Source organism: Nipponia nippon, unplaced genomic scaffold (genome assembly GCF_047370975.1).
Source record: "Nipponia nippon isolate SJK-2023a ecotype South Korea unplaced genomic scaffold, ASM4737097v1 scaffold_19, whole genome shotgun sequence".
Classification (NCBI taxonomy): Eukaryota; Metazoa; Chordata; class Aves; order Pelecaniformes; family Threskiornithidae; genus Nipponia; species Nipponia nippon.
In genome coordinates, this window is record NW_028262335.1 from 4,759,040 (window position 1) to 4,776,396 (window position 17,357).

General features: G+C 44.6%; 1 protein-coding gene across 4 annotated transcripts in view; it reads right to left on the reverse strand.

Moving 5' to 3' along the window:
• The window catches only part of PIK3CD (phosphatidylinositol-4,5-bisphosphate 3-kinase catalytic subunit delta), a 69,131-nt gene that overhangs the window by 42,437 nt on the left and 9,337 nt on the right, over window positions 1-17,357 (reverse strand). Inside the window, exon 1 of one of the 4 annotated variants that reach the window (XM_087755286.1) lies at window positions 16,438-16,459. The exons of the other annotated variants lie outside the window; for them this stretch is intronic. The gene's annotated coding sequence lies outside the window, so the exon portion shown is untranslated. Of the gene's footprint in view, window positions 1-16,437; window positions 16,460-17,357 lie in introns of those variants that run through there. 4 annotated transcript variants of the gene reach the window in all.

The window sequence follows — 17,357 nt, forward strand, 5'->3', positions numbered from 1 at the left end:
GTTCCACTTTCCCCCGGCTCAAGTCTCAGAAAAATGGCATGTCCCCTGCTAAGGAAAAGGCAGGGGACAAACACCAGGCGAGGATATTTAGGGGAACAAAAACCAAAGGATCACAAGCACATTTACCAGCTTTACCCAGTATGAGTTGCATTTACCTGGGGGGACCACAGGTGCAGGGACAAGGGCCTCACTGAGCACCCAGCTCTTTGCTGCCCTGGGCTGACCACCCCCTTGCACTGCTAACTTGTCGCATCCTTAACCAACCCTGGAACAGATGCTGGTTTTCTCCTATTCTTCATCTACGCTCAAGCAACCTTCCCAGGAGGAGGATATTTCTCTGAAGGAAAATGCGGCAGTTATTTCATAGCTTGGACTTTGGGACAGCTGAGTGCACAGTGGTTGTAACATGAATTATTTTTCTTTCAAGAACAAGGCCACAGTTTGCTTGTTGATATTGTCACAAGAGATATCTCAGAGAAGAAAACCATGACAAAGCCTCAGCCTGTTTTTCTCTTCGTTTGCTGTACATGCATTCAAACAAAAAAACCTCCCTTAGCAAAATCTTTCCATAAGCTGTATAGGAGCTGATGGTGAATTATGAGGGGGTGGGATTCAAGGACCTGAGCAGCCTGTTTATTCAAAGAGTCTCTGAAATAGTGTCAAGCCTGGGACCCCTGAATGACAGAGAGAAGGAAGAATTGTGACAAAGATACTCAGCTCTCTTGCTGAAGGCCAGAATGGCACACTTTGGTGTCCTTGCCCAGACAAAAATACCGTTTTATTTGTGTGACTACACATTTAAATGAAGGATATTGCAGACTTGAGAACAATGCATTCCTCCACGATCTTCCCATAAATGTTCACAGAGGAAAAATAAGCAACAAGAACTGACCTGAGTTAGCTGCAGCAAGCAGCTGAGATCCCTATCTTGATCATCAGCAACACCACAGGACTTCTAAAGGAGAAAAACCCCTGGAGGCAGTTCTCCTTAGGAGGTTATTAAAATGAACCAGGAGAGGCTTCGTTTGATACCTCCGTGTTTGTTTCTTCATCAGAATTTCAAAGTTACAATCTCTGCCGGTGCCCAAGTATTGCGTTAAGGAAAAAGCAAGTTCTCTTAATTGTTGGTGTTGCAAGCAGCACAACATCCCAGAGAACAGAGTGGCAGGTATTAGTCAAATGCTAGATGGAAGGAGATGTTACTGACCCAGTTCTGCAAGACAGATGAAGCTACAGCTATGTCAGGGATACAGTTTGAGTTACTGACTGCAAAAGTGTCAGACAAAATGGTTAGGGGAAAAAAAACACAAACCCAAAACAACGCCAACAAAAACCCCTACCAAAATTACACAAGCTGCTCCGAAAACCCAAGACTTACTGCTTTCAAGGACAGGACCTGGAACAAGGTACTCACGTTCTACCCCTCATATGGGCACTGATGCCGTAGCCTTTGTAAGTCGTTTCATTACCTGTTTCTCTGGGTGCAGAATACAGAGAATATTACTTCCGTGTTTCACAGAGCATTTTGTGAAGCTTTGCTGTTTGTACAAGTCATTTGAGGTCTTTAACTGATGGTTCTACAGAAGTTCAAAGCGTCAGTGTCTCAACACAAAATATCATTTAATTCTTTATCACTTCAAAATATAATTACACGCATACACACGGCATTCCCCCCCCCCCCCCCCCCCCAGTAATGCCTCTCAAAAACTCACTTCTGTTGAAGATGTTTTTTTGATACAAAACCAAAGAATGTCAAACACAAATGGCCAGAAGCTACATCCCTTTTCTGACTATCGGTTCTTTAGGAGGGACAAACAACTTTCCTTTCATTTTTTTGCAATACCATTTCTTGGGAGTACTTCTTTCTGCAAAAAGCGAGTGATCTATAAAACCACAAATTTCCATTATGAGTTGTAACTGCCTGTTTAACTAAACCACGCTATTTAATCTTGAAATTACTGTTAGGGGGTTCTGGATCCTTTTCTTTGCTACCAGAAGAAAAGCAGCACCCAGCCTTCCCACACTCGGAAATACAGTTTAAGTTCACATGAGCATCGGGTTCTCAAAAAACATAAAACTAGACCTCAGTGATAAAGTCAGAGCCCTAACAAAGCCATTCTTCATCCAGTTTGGGAATTTTGGGGGTCCTTATTAGTTGTTTCCAGTAAGACCGGATCTTGCAAACTTTTGTGTGGGTGGCTGTCTGCACACTGAAGACAGACAGACACAGGTGCCTGCCTGCACTAAATATTTTGCACAAACTCATGAGTTTGTTATATTTGGGTGGGTTTTGTTTGTTTAGTTTTATTTGATGTTTAAAGTGTGTATTCCAAACTAAGCAACATTCAGAACCCAAACAAATACACTCTCTGCATAAAAACCAGAATATATGTATCAGGTTACAAAATGAGGCAGATGCCAGTGACAAATGTTTTAAGAATTTTTTAGCAGCCACCTGAAAAATCACTTAAGAGTCAGAAATAAGTAGCAAAGGCCATTGCATGAGTCATCAATGACAACAAGGAGAAAAGGAATGTGAAGGGATTTTTTAAATCTTTTTTTCCTAAAAAAGAGATGGCTTTGGCTAAAAGAAAATTATTATTTTTACTGTTAACAGAGTAAAATTTCCATTTGTGATCAGGGGAATTTCCACCTGAGACACATTGATGAAGAATCATTTACATAGCTGGAGGTAAAACTACAACTTTTACCCTGGGAACAGCGTTGAAGGAAAAACAAACTCTTTCGGTAGCAGGAAAGTGCAAAATTTTTGTCCTCAAATTTTGGTCCAGAAATAGATAATGTTTGTTTTCATTAAGTCTTTAAAAATACTTACAAAGAAGAGAAGATGTATTTCACAGAAGCAAACATTCCAGCCAGCCTAAACAAAACTAGAACTGGGAAACTGGACCAGACAAGTATTAACTACATTAAGCACTTACACTATATGCTACAGGGTGAGCGTGCCTCTCAAAATAATAAAGTGAAGCTTTTTACTTTATTACTGTATCATCATTTAAAATGCGACAGCAGCCAGGATTTGAGTGAGGTTGGGTCTCCCCTCACATCAGCAAGATACACTTAAGCAGCTAAATTTGCGACCTCAAAGGATTTTTGCAGGTCTCACCCTGCCCCTTTCCATGACACTGGCCGCGCTACAAACTCGCTGCCTTAGTTTCCCTTTCAGGACAGTAGGAACAGCAGTGTTCAGTATTGGATCACTTACTGGCGATTTTTTTCCCCCATCTTTATTGCTGGCTTTTCTGCTATCCCTACAAAGATGGGAAAAACAGAGTACCACAAACTAGCAAAGTCTTTACAGTTGGTCACCTAAAAACAGAGAGACAGGGGACTCTGGTGGGGAAGAGCCTTCAGGAAAGCTCTCCACCAACCCAAAACCAAAACCACCTGCGCCAGTGCAGAAATCAGCAGTAAGTCACACTCCGAGGGATAATTTCGGCCAGCCCTTGGGATGGGTCCCCTGGCACACGGTTTGGTCGGAAATAGCTGCTCAGTGCTAGGCTGACATCCAGTAGCCTGCTACGTTTTAATACAAGGGTAGGAACGGACAACTCCAGCAACGCCTAGGTGTTTTGCAAGTCCGGCTGAGTGTGGATACACTCCTTCCGTAACACCCCTAGGAATAAGACCTCTGCCTATTAGAATGCTTAGGACTGGCATCACCCCCCACCATCCACTCTCTTACCTGGATGAAGGAGGCACACTTCCTACGGTGGACAACAATCAGCCTTACGCTGCCATGCTGGGTGGAGAAGTGCTGGCTATGAGCACACACATGATGCATTACATGCACATACAAAATAAGAGGTGAACTATATGCAAAGCAGCAAAGCAAGACACACAGAGGGTGCATTTAAGATAGGTATTTATCTAAGCTATTGTCAAAAACCCCAACTCACTCCCACATGTGTATCTTGTACCACATCCTTTTAGGTCATCTGGAATTTTTATCATCAATAGTAATCACTGCAGCGTTTGCTTCTTTTCTCTGGGACTTGATAAAAAAAAAAGTATATTTTTCTATGAAAATTGTATGTCATGATTTGTAGACTGGGTTTTGCACATACAAGACATGCTGCTTCTTTCTGAGCATATACTGCCCAGGTCCTCATCCCAATGGCTGACTTCTGAAGCCAAGGCACTGCACTCCTGGTAGCTCACCTTCCCTCGACACCCATAAAAGTGAAACATTTATTTATTTATTTATTTATTTTAAATCTTTTTCCTTCAAGTTTCCAGGAAGACCATGTGTTCATTTGTCAGGGCTTATTTCAAGGAAAATACTTGAATATTTAAAAATTAAGGGGCGGGGGGAAGTCCCACTCATTTAACTGGTGCTTTAGCTGAGTTTAGCACATAAAATAAGTCATCTACTCCTAAACAGATAATAAAAGTATCCATACTGGTAAACAACACTGAATATTCAAATTCAATTATTAAATCAATTGAATGATGGCAGTTTCCACCTTAATATTAATTTCTTACTAGAAGAGTTTGCTGTCTATCTTCATATTTGTGCATTTTACAGCCCTGAGTAACGAGGCTTCACCTAAGTGATTTTTCCATTTTAACAGAAGGACGGCGATATAACACAAATTACCCCAGCTTACACACCTTTGCATATACAACTGCTCAGTCACTTGGTTGGAGAATCGTAAAGATCTTAGACTGAATTCGATACAACTTTATTTCCACTAGGTCCTCAACAGCCAGCTCCTGTATTAGTATGACAAGCACACAGCAGCTCACCCCCCCCCCCCCCATCTCTTTTAAACAGGAAAAATTTTGGTCTTATCCAGACTGCCTGGAAGCTCCTCTTCTAAATTGTCTCTGCTGTAAGCCTGTTGTGCACCATCACAAAGACCTGAAGTCCAGCTTTACCCTGACACTGAGAGGAATAAATCACCAAACAAAAGCAGCCATAAAGCACCTGCAGCCTGTGGTGCTGGTGGGGGCTCGGCAAGATGACGACTTTGCACTGAATTTCCTATTTTATTTCCTTGTTACCTGCAACAGGAAAAATCTCAACCTCTCATTTCCTTCCTCCCACCCACTTTCCGTTTAGTGTTTTGAGTGACTGGTGTAAATTCGCTACAGTCAGGAGCCAGATTTTCAATTTGCTCTTTTTCTAAAGGCCACGGGTGGAAAGACACAGAGCAAAGTCTCCTGGATAAAATGAGAAAATGACAGGAGTAAGGAGAGGACAGTAACAGACACACAGTTAGCAGAGCTCCCAGGCAGCAAGAGACATGATGCTTGGATGCCTACAGGAAGAAACCAGGGGCACGCCACTGTCAAAAGGAGATGGACTGTGCCACTGAGTTCACACACAACTTTGGCAAGGCGATGCTTTCAGAATTAGGCTTGGAAATTTAATGGAAATGTTTAGTGAAATCTGTGCAGCCTCTTTCCATAAGCACCAGCTTCATAGGTATGTGCTATTATGTACAGCATGGTAATATTGCCAAAGCACATTACCAAGCCACACTGCTTTGCGTTACTTTGAGAATGAAATGATCTGCAGTTCCCACTGGAGATACCAAGAAACACGGAAACCACTTGAAAACACAGGCCTAATACAGCCATTCGCTAGAGTACCGCAAGAGGGGATGTAGCTTGTTTCCAACAACCCGACCATAAAACCCTACTTCTAGAAAGAAAAGTTTTCAGCGAAGTAGCAACAAGAAACAAGGCACCAGAAAGGGGAACTATTCCGTTTATGTTAGTGTCAGCAAAGAGTCTCTTCACCATCCCATTTCAAACTGCTATATTCTCAGCCAAAGAGCAGCTCTCTCATGATGGGGAACACCAGGAAACTTTGGTTGCTTTGCTCTGAGAGGTCAGAGATGCCAGGTCTTGAGACAGATGTTTTGCTAGGAAGCACTGGCTTCAACACTGTCCAAAGAGCTTATGGGCACTGAACTGCCTGTAGCACGAAGCCTGCCGTGCTTTGCAAGCTGGGCAATCCCAGCATTGTCACTACGGTGCAGATGCACGTGGCTTGCAAAACTGCAGACTGTATCAGCGACTCTCTTGGGCTATGCAGGCTGGAAAAGGTAGGGGGCAAAAGTAAAACATGACTGACAACGCCTCTTGTTGTGGTTATCTACTTGCCAGATGTGTGGCTCACCAGTCAGATGCCCAACAGGGTAACAAGCAGACACATGGCACAGCACCCCAGTGAACCCCTAGGCAGGTTTCCTGCCTGCTTCTCTGGTGACCACCCACCACCCATCGGCTCATCCGCCAGGTTCCTTTGGGACGTTCTGGGGACCCAAAATGCTCACTCAACTCTAAAGAAAAGTTTGCAAAGAAAAGGAGCCTTTAAAGACATTTCCTCCCCACGTCCAAAAGCCCCCAACAAAAATATACCTCGCTACTACACACGTGATTCCTTCCATGGCAAAAGCAAAAAAAATTCACAAGCCCTTTGACGCTAAAAATATATCCTTCCTCCTCCTCAGACTTCCCCTTTTACAGAAGCATTTCTCTTTCTGTGCCATTTCCCAGCCTGTCACACTTGTCTCTTTTACTAGCTTCCACCCTGGAGCCAGATGAATGCCCTCTCAAAATACAGAGCTCTCAATGATGCCATATGGGCTTTTAATGTCATGCCATTGCAACTCGAGCCACAGCACCCACTTACAGACCATTCAGTGCTAACAGGTCATGCCCTGACTATTTCTCCATGCATATTATTTATTTACCATTCTTCTCTTCCTTCAATGCTTTATTGATTGCTGCTGCTTACTCCCGGGCACTCTGCTTGTGCACGCTCCCTGTGCTGGGAGGTCATATGCAGCAGTGGGGGAATGGAGGCTCACACTACTTTCTGTTCCTGAAACACCAGACAGTCTTTTCCCTGTGGTCACATAAATATCCACGTAGCAAACCTTAAGATTGGAGTAGCTCCCTCAAATTAGCAAATGACAAAAACAAAACCAACCCCTCAAAACCCACACCTGATCTTTTTTTCACGGCTGAATCAGAACCAGCAAAAGCCCACAAAGGTTCAGAATGTATTTTGCCAAGAGGAGAGATGCACAAGTATGCGCATCTGATCTCATTTACCAGAATGGCTGAGCTCTTGTCGCCCATGGCTCCTGTCTTTACTGAACCTTTGCCTTCCCTTATTTCTGATAACGGACACCACCAGCATGCTTGGTGATAACAGATTACTTAGCACTGGGAATTACTCAATCCAGAGCATCACAGCATTTTTCCCTACTCCTTTTCCTGAACCTCTTTTGTAAGGTCCAGCTGACCAAAGGAGGGAAGGCAGACGAAAGTCTACTCAATTTACAAGTGACAGAAAATAGCACGTGAAATCCTGCTATGTTGCAAAAAAGTAAAGATGAGGACACCTGACAAACTTGCACAGGAAAGAGATCTCACAGAGCAAAGCCTTCTCCTTCAGGCACTTCAGAGAGAGCAAACTGGCCAGCCGTGGGACTATCAAACCTTGATTAATTTTTTATCATATTCTTGATGGTCAGTGTTTCCAGCTCATTGACAGATGGTTGTGCCTGCTGCCTCAGCTGTACTTTGGAGACCTTGTAGCTACCAGCTGGCATGGGTAAACACATGTCCTGGTAGTTCTGCCCACATGTGAATTAGCAAGGGCTGAACAAGCCCAGTAAACAGTGTTCCCATCATCTGGGTCCAGGGGACAGTGGTCTTCCTCCATGCTGGCAGCATCAAGAGAAGACACTGAGTGTCACCTGGTCAGCAGTACTCCCCACTTACTCCCTTGGGATCAGTCTTATAGCAGAAAATTAAAACCGGTCACACTGCTTCTCTTATGTCACAAAAAATAGAGGAAGAGGCCATTAAAAAAAAAAAAAAAAAGGCAGCATAACTGATTCTGAAAACATTTTTCTCTGCTCTGAATGAGGAGTCAGCAGCTCTGATTGCATGTGTGCAAATTCCCCCAAAGTTTCCCTGAAACTTTCCATTACAGAGAGGCAACTGAGCTCTAGTAAAGACAGCCATTAAGCTTATCCTGATACTTGTTTATTTACTTCAGTTGAGATATCTGTTAGATCTTATCACGGGTGACTGAATCACCCTCTACTACATATGTGTAGTTGACTCTCCCTGAAGGAAAGGAGCACATCAGCAGTTCTACACTGGATTGCAAGCACTCAGAAGTCATCTGGCTGCAATGGGGCTTCTCCCTGCAGTGCTTTCCTCCCCTTTTTAGCTGGTTGACTTAAGTGAGGAACAACGTTCTGGTGGAAGGACTGGGAACTGCCAAATGACGGCCTGTTTCCTTTAATGTACAAGACAGTTGTAGCTTTTCTGCTATCTGCGTGCATCACACAGATTTAAAAAAAAAAAAAATCTGCTTAGGTAATATAGAAAAAGATCTCTGCAAGAGATTGCATAGAGTCAGGTCAGAGACCAGTCAGACGCAGTTCTCCAGGAGGAGAGAGCATCTGCTAAATTCTAGACAGAGGTGCCCGGAACACTTGTTGTAGGAACAAATCCAGGAGGATAACAACCCTAGGAATGAATCGGGAAGATGTGAAGAGGCATCACCATGAAACCACCAGTGACAAAGTTACATTCAGCACACAGTAGAGACTCACTGTTAAATCTTATTAAGTACATCCTTGTATCACAGTAGGCAGCTCTGCCCACAAATCAGAGACCACAACATTACAGTGCAAAAATCATTCATATGCTTGCTGGTGGCTCTGGAGGGAACTGTAAAAAGGAGGAGAAAATTGAATCCTCATGGAAGCCTGCCCCTGTCATTTGGGAACCTGGACTAACCAGCATTCTGGCCAGTTCCTTTGCAGCCCTGGTACCAATCCATACACAGAAAAGCCAGGCAATCCTTCTCCACAAACATTTGCACAAGCTGTTCTTGCCTCCTCTTATGTCACTGGTCATATCTGGTACAACTGGTAACATCTGTTGAAAAGCCATGAAAATGGCATTTAATCTGCAGAAGCCTTTGGTGGAAGCCAAGAGTGGGCAATGTAAATGAGGAGATGTCCTCTCCCTCCTTGCCCTGCTCTAATGTGCATGCAAAGCTCATACATTAATTTTTCATCTCTCTCCCCAGCCATTGATAGAAGGGGCGCCTTGCTTTACCCAATTCCCCTTCCTTTATCTCCAGTGAAGTCCTACCTTTCCATGCTTTGGCAGCTGTTTTTCTCCTCCTCCCTGCCCATTTGCCTGCTGCTGTCTTGCTAATTATTTTTACAAGGCTCAATAATTGATGCAATCTTTCCCATTTTTCATCTCCTTCCTACAGCACTGTCTGGCAAGCAAGGAACTCCACAAGCAGCTGTGCTCAGTTGGCTGCCCATCCGCCTCCTGCGGAGAGGAACCATTGCCAGAACAAGACTTTGCAACCTAATCCTCTATTTACCTTTCTCTGGACTCTGCAACTGTTATCCAGAGAAGCAGTTTTTGAAGTCACTTAACAACACGTTAGTGAACCAAGGGTCTGATGTCACCAATTAAAACAGCATCTTGGAAATACCCATTTGTGTCATGCCTTGAACCAAAGTTAGCTGCAGCCACCTAGCTCCATTCCTCAAAAAGTTTTGCTTCTAGAGAATTTATCTTTTGACTCACTGGCAGACGAGGCAGCAACACAGTCATTTCTGATTAAAAATAATCTCCCATTATGCAACGACCATACTGAGTAGAGCACAGGACTCCTCTTTCTAAAGCGCAGAGCATTGAACAAGAACACACATCAGATACTAAAGTTAACATGGCAAAGCACCTCCCTCAACCTTAGAGGTTATTCATCTACTGAAGATGAATTACGGATTTAACTGGAGTGAGTAGAGACTCACTCATGTTAAGTCTGTGGGAGGCTGGAAAAAATGTTTTCAAACACTGTTAACAAGTCATGCTTGGGAGAGGACTCTGCTATAGGTTTGACTCAAGCAGGACACCTCATGGTGCAGCTCCCTCATCCCAATGATATCCTCGAAATAGCTTTCTTCACATTTTGCCTTTTACTGATAATCAAACACACCATTTTGCCCTCTGAAAAGAAAGGGGAGAAAACACAGCAGTAAATACAGGAATTACACTGACAGCAGAGTTCCTAATGCAACTTGTTTTCTACAAATGCTGTCAGCCATCTGAAAAACAGAAGTCACAACTGTCAAGAATTTTCAGTTCTTTGCAAACCGTGAGCAATTGCTGTCTGGCTCACAGTTCGGGGATCACTTCTCTGAGCAGTTCACTATCGTCCAGCCTTTGTACAAACCACCAGCTGCCCAAGGTCATGGAAAGGTACGGCAATTCATAACTGTTGCACTTCCAATTAGATGCCTGCTCATTTCACACACTAAACAAATCTGGACTGCATGTTTTTTTTTAAAGCATAAAATCCCAAATTCTGTAGGAATCAGCACTGCTGGTTTGTTTTTCAGTATTATTCTGACAGTGACTACATCCGACTGATTATCGCAAGATGCCTAAGCATACAGCAAATTCTAGCTTTGTCCATTCAAGAGTAGCTGAGGAAGACAACTGCCAAAGAGGAAAATTAATGGACAGTTCTGCTGCAATTGCGCAGCAGTGAGCAATGCATTTCTGAGGAGCATGTGCCTGCCACAGCACCACCTCCTCAGAGAGCCACTTCTGTGGTACACGATGACAGGATCGCACCCAGAGAAATACATAAGCGTGTAGTGCCTTTTCCAGAGCCTGCACCCAGACCTTTTGCAAGTGCCGCCAGAGGCTTCTTCCAGCCTACTAACCTCCACCCCCTGTCCTCCTTGCTGCTTGCAGCTTGTTGTTTCAAAGAGCAGCGGTGTGAAAAAACAGGAAGCCATGCAGAGAAGAGAGAGAATACAGATTGAGGCACGAAACTGCAGCAGCAACAGCTCCCCCAACACGCACCCACCCCCTCTTCCCTTCCCACCCCCTTACCACAGGCCACGTTCTCGATGAGAAACGCTGTACTCGCTCTTGACGGGAAACTGGTTACGGAGTTGCACGGCCAGAGAGCCACTGAGGGAGGGGAACTAGAACAACATGAAGGGAAACACATCTCACTAGACTCTGTGCTCTTGGGGGTGGCAGTGGAGGGGAGAGGTGGGAGTGCAGTTGATATTAAGAGAGCCAGGCTAAACCCACAGGTATCAGAGGTTCCTGGAGTGCCTGCTACACTTCAGTATCAACGTGAGGCCTAGCACACGCTGTCCACTCCTGTGTGGCAGAAAAGGCAAAGAGCTCCCGTTATTGCACTCTCTTTAGGAGGCTGTGCTGATGGGGATGGCTGGGTGCAACCTCTGACGATCTCTGCAGCCGCCTGGCATCTTGCAGCCAGGTTCTGGAAACGCTGCAGGAGCAAGGCAGGCAGAGGGCCTGTTCCAGATCTACATGGGGCTCTGCAGCCTCCCTGCCACGCTTGGGGAGATGCCAAACTGACTGCAACCAGCAACTGCCCTCCAATACCAAGAATAACAACCAAGGGACTTCGGGGAGGGGAGAACAGACTGGAGAGGGTGCAGCACACCCAGAGCACCTGGGGGAATGGGAGCTGCAGCTTACCCCCCTCCAGACCATGCACGAAGCATCATTTCCCATACATCCCCCTCTCAGAGCTCCCTTGTTGCTCTCACTCTCACTAGGAATTGGGATCACTCCTCGCCTCCCCTTCTGCTGTGTTACTTATCCCGTGCCAAGGCAGCTGGCCTTTCCACCACTTTGAGCAGACTAGGTTCAAGAAGTTCAACAAATTTTGCTGCGATTCTTGCAGGCCAAAGAGGGATTTTTCAAGGGAAACGCAGGACTGAATTGTTGCCCATTTGCCCTTTTGCAGCCTCTGCAGTAGGCCACTCACCGCCATTAGCTTGCTTTTTAAAGCACTGCTCTTTCTGTAGTTTGGATAGGGTATTCCTCGTCCCTCATGCATAGGAAAAGTCCTAGAGCTAGACTAGCTTTGGGAGGTAACACAAGACTAACTCTTTCTCTGAAGGTCCCAGGGCCAAGGAGTAAAAGGAACAGGTCAAAACAGACACTACTCCACAGGCAGCTCTGTATCCATTTTACGCTCTAAACTTCAAGGAAAAGGATGTAACTCCCTTATCCCCAAGAGTTCAGATTTGCAGCTTCAAATACCTGCTGAGGACCATTCTACAGACTATTTGAGCTTTATCTACAACCTACTGCATCTGAACAGCTCTTAGCACCATTTTTACACCCATATATAACCTGTTTAAGGAATAAGGATTCTGAGTCGCATCTATCTATTGAAGAGGGAGAGTGGATCACCTTGTTTACAGCTCTCAGCATTCACAGCTCTCCCAAGTCACCCTCTGTTGGCAACTTCTGACAGAAAGGTTTCTATTTTGCAGGAGTCTTCATTGCTCACACCCTTATCTTCTCGGTCTTCTACATAAGGCTGAGAGATTAAAAGGGTGAAGATGAGGAAACAACAGTTAGGGGCAAAAACACTAGTAGGGGACAGAAAGGCCAAGCAAACCCCTGACAAACAAGCAAACACCCTGGCTTCCATTTCACACGAAGTATTTCCAACTTTATCTCTGCATGTAACCACGTCTGTTTTTATGTCAACCAACTAACTGGATAAAACAGAAGGAAAAGAAGCAATGTCACAGGAATCCTGGTGATGTTGAAAGCAAGGGAAAAAGACAAACACAAAACCCAGCTTGGCTAGTACTTCTGGAGACTAGTGCCCAAAATTTAAAGTGAATGCAGGTGGGATAAGCGCGCACAACCTGAGCCATAGCAGGTAACAGCTCACAATACGAAGCCACAAAATGACCTAGCACATCCCATAGTGAGCGACAGCTCAGGATGAGTTATAGGCCTTAACATGTTAAGATATCAGCAGGCATCTCCCTACACTGTACTCAGCTTGGATTTTGTCAATCAGAATTCTTTTACATCTGTACTAATTCAGCACTGTGCACAGATGACCTGTCCTTCTTTTCTACTGTTAATAACACATAAAACCTTTTTTTAATTGCTAAAACCAAAAGCGGAAGGAGTAAAGACAGACGTGAAGCAATACAATGGAAAAGAATTAAACAGTCTGATATCTACTGGTGGGAAAGGGGAATGCAGTATTTCCTTAGTAAAGCCTCTGTATTGCTGTGCTGTGGTTTATTTATAAAACCTATAAGAATGTTGAATGAAGGCTATGACTTGAAGCAAAATAAACAGAGGTCAAGTTTTCTAAATGCAGTCACAAACCCAAAAGAAAGAGGCTTACCAATAAGACCCTCCGCTGTTAGAGGGATGCAAAACACAGGAGAGGCCCCAGTACTTCTGAGCAGCTTAAAAAGCCATGCAAACCATGAACAATCCCCCTGGTTTAAATGCAGCCAACACTGCAGTTTTCTGTTCCATCCACAGAAGTAAGGCGGGGAGTGGGGGTGAGAGTGCCTGAATGAGGCTGAGGGGGATTCCCAGCACCTCCCTTTGCTGGCAGAGCTAGCCAGCTCGTCCTCCTAGGCTCTTAGGTTTTTTGTTTTATCTTTTTAAATAACTGATGAAGAGAGATGCTCCTACAAGTAGTGATTCAGAGCAGGGCCTTCATCTAAATGCTCTGAATCATTCTTTGGAAGAGACCATCTCTGCTGACAATTGAAGGAGCCTCTGGAGAAGGCAGACAGCTAGAAGAGACGATTAACTCTTCTGTGGCATTCACATCAAGACAACCGTGCAAGAGACCTAACTATTTGCTATTGGGACTGTAGCTCCTTATCCAAACCTGCTCAAAAAAAGGACAAAGCAGGTCCAATAAGGAGCATGAGAGAAGGAAGAACAAGGCCCCTTAGAATATGATCTGCAATCCAAATACTTGGACCACAGATAGTTCAGCCATGTGCATCCCTACTATTCTTACAAGGAATACAATAAACTCCACCTGCACCTCATGGGACCTGCCCATAGGCCCCATCACCTTAAGAAAAAATCATCAAGCCCAGCATGATGGGAGATGCTGCTGGGAGGGGGCGAGCAGGAGAAATCACTGCAGGTGAAAATGGCAGTTGAACTCCTATTCCCATCTCCACTCGAAGACTTTTAGAATCTCCCTTGGACATTGCTCCAACGTGTATTTATTGTTTCATTTTCCAGGGGGGATGGCGATGCAGAGGTCTTTCACTAAAGGGCCATTTCAGCCTCATTAACAACGATCCCTAACGCTGGAATGCTGGCACACCCGCACCACCTAGTGGCAATCACAAATGGAAAAGCTGTGGAACCAATGAAGTGCTGGCAAATATTAATCACTTGTACCAATTTAAACAGGCTGCTAAAAGTAATGAAGGAGCAACGTGACACATGAACCCACTGGAAAGAGAAGACAAAGCTCTTTACTCTTCTGTGTGTCCTCAAAATCTTGATACTCCTGTATACTTTTTAAAAGAGATGAAAATCAAGAGCTGAACCAACGTAAAATTCCTGCATCTATAATCACCTTGTACAATTTGACAACATTATTAGTATTTCTTGATGCACAGAACTCCTGTGCCCATTTATTCACAATGTTCATCTTAAAATAGAATTTAACTGGAAACTTGAGACTACTTTCTTATGCTTTGCCTGATATATTGTATTCTGTTTCACAGTCCCTACTGCCTGCAAGACATTCAGCATTTCATGCATCACATACAACATTTTATCCACTGCACAAAGGCACTAGCACACTACTGAATCCAATTTTGCCTGCCTTATGACTCCACAGCACAGCAACTGTGCAACCAGAGCCTCACAGATACAATGAAGCTTACACTAGTTCTACCCTGATGAAAGGGATAGTTTAATTAACATCATTTCTCTGTAAAGGTTGTGGGAGCAACTAGTACATATATGTAGCCACGTATATTCACACAAGTAGTATGGAAATGTAGACACCAGGCATTGGACAGGGGGAGTCTTGTCTTTACTGTAGCACTGCCGCTACCCCTTCATACCTTTGCCACTTATTCCTAAGAAATCTGTCTTTTCAATGAGAAGTGGTGCTCAAAGATCAGGAAAGAATATTTATCGTAGGACTTGGAAGTCCAGTTTCTAATATACAGTATTATCTTTCAGGATTTAGCCCCATCCACATCTATTTCCTGTTCTTCAGAAACCTAACACACAAACAGAGCTCTTGCTATGTATTTGTAATTATATAAAGCTTGAAATGCCATTTCCAGTGTCTCTACTGCAGTTGTTGAATAAAAGACCACATGTACTGACCACAATTTGCTTTTCTAGACACTTTTTTGGATAGAAATGCCAAGGGCCTGAATGCTGTAGCTGTGAAGACCATTACACAGAAGCCTGCTGGTAACCTCCAGTTATAATCAAATACATCCAGAAGTGTTAAAAACTAGAACTGCTTCAGGAAATCCCAAAGACTTAAAAAAAATAAAATAAAATAAAAAAAAACAAAAAAAGACAAACAACAAATGAAAAAAACCCCACTCCCCAACACTGAGAACATCCCCCTCCCCCAACCCCTTTAAAAGCCAAAGTTAATTGGGAAGATCATTCATTTACTCAGAGAATCACACACAAAGATGAAGGATAAGACAGTCTTTGAAGGATTTCAAACATGCAAAAGAACTTCCAGCTACTAAATTAGCAAAGACAGGGGATTAATAATAAATTAGGTGTTCCCAAATTACAGTGGAACCATAGAAGTCCAAATTGAAACACTTTTAAATGCTTCATATTAAAAAATCTTGAGGGTATCGTGTGTCCAGGACCCAAATTCACTAGTTAGTTTTGCACACCTTGGACCAGATGTAGCTAATTTCCACTGTGCTCATCATCTCTTGTGTGAGAATGGATGCCTCAGGCACAAGAGTCACAGATTCATCTGAAAGTTAAAACAGGAAATAACAACAACCAAGGAAAGCCACAAAACACCACAATAAAGTCCACTTTTGAGTATGACATTCTTGCTACATGCAGGACTACACAAGCTGGACAACGCGTGCAGTAAAGCACTTGCTTAGTTGTACGTTGCTGTAAATATAAACCATCTTTTTGTTCTGCCTATCTCAGCTAGGCCCTGGCCCAGGAGTGAAGCCTGTAGCTGCTACCGCAACACACGCTGAGTAAAAATTGGCAACAAATACCTCCTGGACCCACGCAAAGCCAATGCTGCCGAGTGTCTTATGAGCCATGGGCACATGGCCTCCCAGAAAACCACCTGGACTGTTTTCTTCAGCCTATAAAATTCACTTTATACACTCCTTCCAATCTCTTATTTTCAAGAGGAACGAGGGGGGAAGGAGTGATCTTTACTTAAAGGCACATAAAAGCAGTCTTATCTATGCATTTGGTGAGAGTACACACAAGATGGCACCCACAACAGGGAAGGCAGAGAGCTCCCCTCACACGCCCCAGCGTGAGGGTGCCAAGCCATCAAATAGGCCACGACGGAAATAAGAACCCGCCATCGCTTACCATCCATCCCCTGCTGGGGCCACGGGCAGCTTTGCTCCAAAAACGATCCCTGGGTCAGGCCCGGTTTCCACACAGAGGTACGCACCTCGCAGAACCCAAGAGCTCACAGGGATCCGCAGGCTCAGGCAAGCGCGGCTCCCCCGGGCAGGGAGAGCCTCTCCACCGCAGCTCCCTGAGACTGGCAGCGCCTGCAGGGAAGCTTCTGGCTCTCGTTAGCAGAAATAAGCTGCAGCTGCAGGCGCTCCCAGGTGCGTGGGCAGGCTGAGGGGAGGGCGCTGCACCCCCCCGGCGGGCCCTGCACCTCTGGGTAACACGAGGTTACCTGAGGAAAATTATTAACTGGCCCTTCAGAAACTGAAGCGGCTGTTGCCCCTCTGCAAGAGAGGGTATTCCACACAAAAAAAACCAGAGAAACCTTCTCAAAAAGCCCCAGCTTTGCAGCCTGTGCTGGGCATAAACTGCAGCCTTTACTGCATTTGCACAGGAGGGCACAATTAGCACAATTAAGATGACCCAGGCTGGGACCGAGACACCCTGCTGAGAGCCTGCAGCACACAGGTGACAGAAAACCAGTAAGAAGCACCAAGAGCAGCATACAGAAATCCTCGTGCATATAACCAACCTCCTGCACCACTTGTCACCTCCCCAAAGGAACTGGGATGGACTGAGCACAACCCTTGGCAAAAACAAGGGAAGCTGAGACTAGGACGGAGAAGTCTAGGTGTTTGGGTTAAACAGCCTGGGGAAGGGGTGTTTCCCTAAGCCCCTAAGCGTATGATTGTTTATGGGCTTTTTTCCCAGTACCTAAATCAGTGACCAGAAGTTATACTAACTGGCAATAAATTCAATTATCTAAAAATTCCCTGGGTCAGGACTATTTTGCCTGCAACAGGGCCACCTGGCACGCAGGGTTATAGCCC